Source organism: Dipodomys merriami, unplaced genomic scaffold (genome assembly GCF_024711535.1).
Source record: "Dipodomys merriami isolate MVZ:Mamm:240054 unplaced genomic scaffold, mDipMer1.0.p SCAF_1, whole genome shotgun sequence".
Lineage (NCBI taxonomy): Eukaryota > Metazoa > Chordata > Mammalia > Rodentia > Heteromyidae > Dipodomys > Dipodomys merriami.
In genome coordinates, this window is record NW_027202270.1 from 135,684,296 (window position 1) to 135,690,481 (window position 6,186).

Genomic DNA, 6,186 nt, shown 5'->3' on the forward strand with positions numbered 1-6,186 from the left:
AAGTGGTGTGGCTCACGTGGCAAAATGCCAGCTTTGAGCAGAAAAGGGAGTGCCAGCTCAGAGTTCAATCCCCACTAATCTCTCTCTCTCTCTATTTCTATCACACACACACACACACACACACACACACACACACACACACACACACACACACACACACACACACACACACACACACACACACACACACACACACACACACACACACACACACACACACACACACACACATATACACACATACTCAGAAGTCTAAGACCCCAAGTATCATTGTCTATAAGACTGTCTTCGCCGGGCGCTGGTGGCTCACGCCTGTAATCCTAGCTACTCAGGAGGCTGAGATCTGAGGATCGCGGTTCAAAGCCAGCCCGGGCAGGAGAGACCGTGAGACTCCTATCTCCAATAAACCACCAGAAAACCGGAAGTGGCGCTGTAGCTCAAGTGGTAGAGCGCTCGCCTTGAGCTGAAGAGCTGAGGGACAGCGCCCAGGCCCAGAGTTCAAGCCCCACGACCGACAAAAAAAAAAAGACTGTCTTCATTTAACCAGAAAAATGATGGATGCATGTCTCAATTGGTAAAGCAACAGCCATGAGCAAGAAAGCCTAGTAAAAACCTTTGAGGCACAGAGTTCAAGCTATAGTACTAGCAAAAAAAAAAATCTTTCTGGGCACTAGTGGCTCATGCTTATAATCCTAGCTACTTTGAGGATCACTGTTCAAAGCCAGGAAAATCCTTGCGAATCATCTCCAATTAACAACCAGGAAACCAGAAGTGGATCTGTGGCTCAAAGTGGTAGAGCACTAGCCATGAGCTGATGGAGCTCAGGGGCAGTGCCCAGACCCTGAGTTCCAGCTCAACAACTGACCAAAAAAGAAAATCTTGACAAGAGTCAGATAGAAAAAGATCTTAAAATGAATAGAGATGGGGATTCAGATGTATCATCTACATTCACTAACGCCTAACACTCAGGATCATCACCTTAATCTAGAACTTTTTCCTAGTAACCTTAAGAACAGTTTGAGATTTTTTTTTTTTTTTGGGTGGTACTGAAGTTTGAATTCAGGAGCTTATACTTGCCAGGCAGTCTTTCTGCCACTTGAGCTATGCCCTCTCCCTATTGGCCTCAATTGAGGTTTACTTAAGTTTAAAGAAGAAAATAAGCTAGGTGCCTGTAATCATAGCTACTCAGGAGCTGAAATCTAAGGATCATTGCTTAAAGCCAGCCCAGGCAAGAAAGTCAGTGAGACTCTTACCTCTAATTAACCAAAAGGCTGGAAGTGGAGCGGTGGCCTAAATGGTAGAGTGCCAGCCTTTAGCAAAAAAGTTCAGGGATAGCACCCAAGACTTGCATTCAAGCCCTAAGACCATAACCAAAAATAAAAAAAGAAAATGCTTTTCTATCCCCAGTGATTTTCCAGGCTGCTTGAGTTGATATTAGTTTTCAAAAAAATCACTTGAAAATGTAATTTTTTTTTAGTAGCATAGTTTTCACTTTTTCTTTCCCATAAATCCAGCAGAGTAGATACATTCAGTGTTTAGAAATGTATTTAAAATCCATGATGGTAATGTTCTCTCTGAATAAACCTACTTTGCTTTTTAATGGTTATACTTAGCTTAGCCAAAATCCCTTTGGGCTGGGAAGATGGCTCAGTGTGTAAAGAGCTTGCCTTGTATGCATGAGGTCCTGGGTTCAGTTCCTCAGCACCAAATAAGCAAAAAAAGCCAGAAGTGGTGCTGTGGCTCAAGTAGTAGAGCGCTAACCTTGAGCTGAAGAGCTGAGGAATAGTGCCCAGGCCCAGAATTCAGGCCCCACGACCAACTAAATAAATAAATAAATAAAATTCCAGAAAAAAAAATTTGAAGGAATAAGGGCCAGATTCTCTTATTCTCTGTACCTAAAAATAGCCACAAAATTCACCACAAAAAATAGATCTGAATTTTTTCTGAAGTATTGCAATTTCATTTACAGATAGTCAAGAATAACATAAGAGAGGTCTGGGAATGCTGCTTAGTGGTAGAGTGCTTGCCTAGCATGCATGAACCTCTGGGTTCAATTCCTTAGTACCACATACACAGAAAAAGCCAGAAGTGGGGCTGGGAAGGTGGCTCAGTGGTAGAGCGCTTGCCTTGCATGCTGAGGCCCTGGGTTCAATTCCTCAGCACCACATAAGCAAAAAGAAAAAAAGCCAGAAGTGGCGCTGTGGCTCAAGTGGTAGAGCACTAGCCTTGAGCTGAAGAGCTGAGGGACAGCACCCATGCCCAGAGTTCAGGCCCCACGACCGGACCCAAAAACAACAAAAAAAGAAAAAGCCAGAAGTGGTTCTGTGGCTTAAGTGGTAGAGTGCTAGCCTTGAGCAAAAAGAAGCTCACCCAGGCCCTGAGTTCAAGCTCCAGGACTGGCAAAAAAGGAGGAGGAGGAGGAAGAAGAGGAGGAGGAAGCAGAAGAAAAGAAGAAGGAGGAGGAGAAGAAAATAGGAGAGGCTTCTACAATAGTCTTTTTTTCTCTGTGCCACCCTATTCTAAGCAAGAACATTTAAGAATATCTCTCTCTGTCTCTGTCTCTCTGTCTCTTTGTCTCTCTTTCTCTGCTTTCTTTCTTTTCAAAAAGGGTCTTACAGTATTACCCAGGCTAGCATCAAAATCTTGTCCTCAAACAATATTCCTGCCTCAGCCTACTGAATAACCAGCACTATCGGCGTGTACACCATATCTGGCCTCAGAGATGTTTAAATACATCTAATGAATTTGATTTCTGACATTTAGCCACATGTACATCTTTGGGCTCCCTCCTTGACCATGCACACTTTTGAAAACATAACACAGCCAAGCTCAGAATGTAAAGTGTAATGCACCGAATTCTAAAACAAAGATTTTCTCTGGGTAAACAATGATTTAGATATATACAAAATAGTAAGATTAATTTTTGTCTTTTTTGTTTTTTTTCTTTAGCGGGGCCTGAAATTGGCCTGGGCATTGTCCCTGACCTTTCCTGTTCAAGGCTAGCACTTTACCACTTGATCCATTGCTCCACTTTTAGCTTTTGCTGGTTAATTGGAGATAGGAGTCTTATGGACTTCCCTGTTCAGGCCGATTTAGAACTTGGATACTCAGATCTCAGCTTGTTGAGTAGTTAGGATTATAGTTGTGAGCTATCAGCTTTTTAGTTTTAATTTTATTTAGGTTTTTAAGATGATCCTCTCTCTCCTCCCAAGTGCTGGGATTATATGCAGGAATAACACCATACTCAGCTTCTGTGTATTATTATTATTAAGATACAATTCCTAACTTTAAATCAAAATAAACCCCTGCTTTTTATGTAAGTAAAACCTTTACTTCTGACCATCTCATATGGAAAATGGAGCTATAGTCTTAGCTAGAATCTTAACAATACACTGTGGCTCACATATTGATTAGCAAGCTTGAAGCTGGGATTGCCATACGTATTTTTCTCAGTGTATCAGCTCATAGGTTTTCCCTTCTGTCCAGTTTCTACATATACTTGATTGCTTGAGAAAACTAGAGGAAGTTTCAGGATTTGTTTATATTATCAGAACTCATTATGAAATCAGGACAATCTGTCTTAAAACAGAAATGTCTTACTGTATCACTTTTGTGATTGTAACATCTTGCTCTGCCTTCCTAACTGTAAAGTGAATGAGTAATACCTCCATCACAGAATGGTGTGAGGGTTTATATGAAAATACTGATAAAGCCAGTATTTTTTGTCAACATTAAAGACAAAAACTAACCATATGAAGAATACTTATTAGCCATATGCTAGTGGCTCACATCTGTAATCCCTAGCTATTCAGGAGGCTGAGATCTGAGGGTTGTGGTTCAAAGTCAGCCTGGGCAGAAAAATCCATGAGACTCTTTATCTCCATCCAGTTAAGCCAGAAGTAGAGCTGTGACTCAAGTGTTAGAGTAATCTAGGTCCTGAGTTCAAGCCCCAGGACCAGCACAAAAAAAAAAAAAGGCAAGAATAAAAGAGAGAAAACACTTATTCTGTAGCTAAACTATTGACTTCAGAATTCCATTTTATAAATTTTAAAATATTAGGGACTGAGGTTGTGGCTTAAGTGGTAGAGTATCTGCTTAGCAAGTGCAAGGCCTGAGTTCAAACAGGAGGACCAGCAAAAACAAAGCAAAACATAAAACCATAAAAGTAGGCATGCAGCAGTATTTAACTAAATGACAATTCAATAATTCCTTTTTACAAAGCTTTCAGAAGTTGAATTCTTCCTTTTCTTTTTTGGTCGGTCGTGGGGCTTGAACTCTGGGCTTGGGCACTGTCCCTGCACTCTTCAGCTCAAGGTGAGCGCTCTGCAACTTGAGCCATAGCACCACTTCCAGTTTTCTAGTGGTTTATTGGAGATAAGAGTCTTATGGACTTTCCTACCCGGGCTGGTTTTGAACCGTGATCCTCAGATCTCAGCCTCCTGAGTAGCTAGGATTACAGGCGTGAGCCACCAGTGCCCAGCAGAAGTTGAATTATTTCTATTCTGCAATTTATCCTTATTTCTCTTAAGCCTTTATCAAGGATATATTAGGTTTTTGGCATTTTTGGAAATGAAACCTTGCCAGTTTCAGTGTTATTGAAAGTTTTCTCAAATTAATTGTTTTTATATAACAAAAGAAACAAAAAGCAGTTGAGAGCTGGGTGCTGGTAGCTCATGCCTGTAATCCTACTTAGGAGGCTGCGATCTTAGGATCTCAATTCTAAGCCACCTCAGGTAGAAATATCGATGACTCTTTATTTCCAATGAATCAACAAAAATCTGGAAGTGGCACTGTGGCTCAAATGGTAAAGTACCAGACTTGAGTGAAAAAGCTAAGGGACAACACCTAAACCCTGAGTTCAAATCCTGTTACCAGCACCAAAAAAGAAAAGGCAATGAGGGGCTGGGAAGGTGGCTCATTGGTAGAGCGCTTGCCTTGCATGCATGAGGCCCTGGGTTCGATTCCTCAGCACCACATAAGCAAAAAGAAAGCCAGAAGTGGCGCTGTGGCTCAAGTGGTAGAGTGCTAGCCTTGAGCTGAAGAGCTGAGGGACAGCGCCCAGGCCCAGAGTTCAGGCCCTATGACTATATCCCCCTCCCCCCCAAAAAAAAAGAAAAAAGAAAAGGCAATGAATCAATATCATTTTATTTATTTGCTGAAGATAAATAGTAGGGACAGGAAATGGAGCAAGTATAATACATAATGTTTTTTCTTTCTTTTTTCTTTTTGCTAGAACTCAGGGCATTGTCCCTGAGCTGCTTTTGCTCAAGGCTAACACACTACCAATTGAGCCACAGCACCACTTCCAGATCTTTCTGTGTATGTTGTACTGAGGAATCAAACTCGGGGCTTCATGCATGTTAGGCAAACACTCTAACACTAAACCACATTCCCAGACCCACAATGTTCTTTTAAAATAGTATTAGATATGTTTTCACTGAAAGCTGAAGGAAATGCCTATGAGTCATGGTAAAAGATAATCTAGAAATAGCCAGGTGCTGGTGGCTCACGCCCATAATCCTAGCTACTCATGAGGCTGAGACCTGAGGATCAAGGTTCAAGGCCATCCTGGACAGAAAAGTCCCTGTGAGACTCTTTTTTTTTGGGGGGGGGGGGTTTCGGTCATGGGGCCTGAACTCTAGGCCTGGGCGCTGTCCCTCGGCTCTTTAGATCAAGGCTAGCGCTTTACCACTTGAGTCATAGTGCCACTTCCAGGTTTTTTCTTTTTTTGCTTATGTGGTACTGAGGAATGGAACCCAGGGCCTCAGGCATGCAAGGCAAGCGCTCTACCACTGAGCCAACTTCCCAGCCCATAGTGAGACTCTTATCTCCAATTAATCACTCAAAAGCTGGAAGTGGATCTGTGGCTCAAAGTGGTAGAGCACTAACCTTGAGCAGAAGAGTGCAGAGACAGTGCCCAGACCCTGAGTTCAAGCCCCACAGTGGTTTAAAAAGATAAACTAGAAATATGAATATATATATATATATATATATATATATATATATATATTCAAGCCAAGTGCCAGTGGCTCACACTAGCTATTAAAGAGACTGAGAACTAGAGGATCTAAGAAGATGATAGTGAGGACAGAAAAGTCCATGAAGCTCTGTCTCCAAAAGAACCCTAGCAAATAGAACTGGAGTCTTGGCTCAAGTGCTAGAGCTCCATTCAAGAAAGCAGACCAA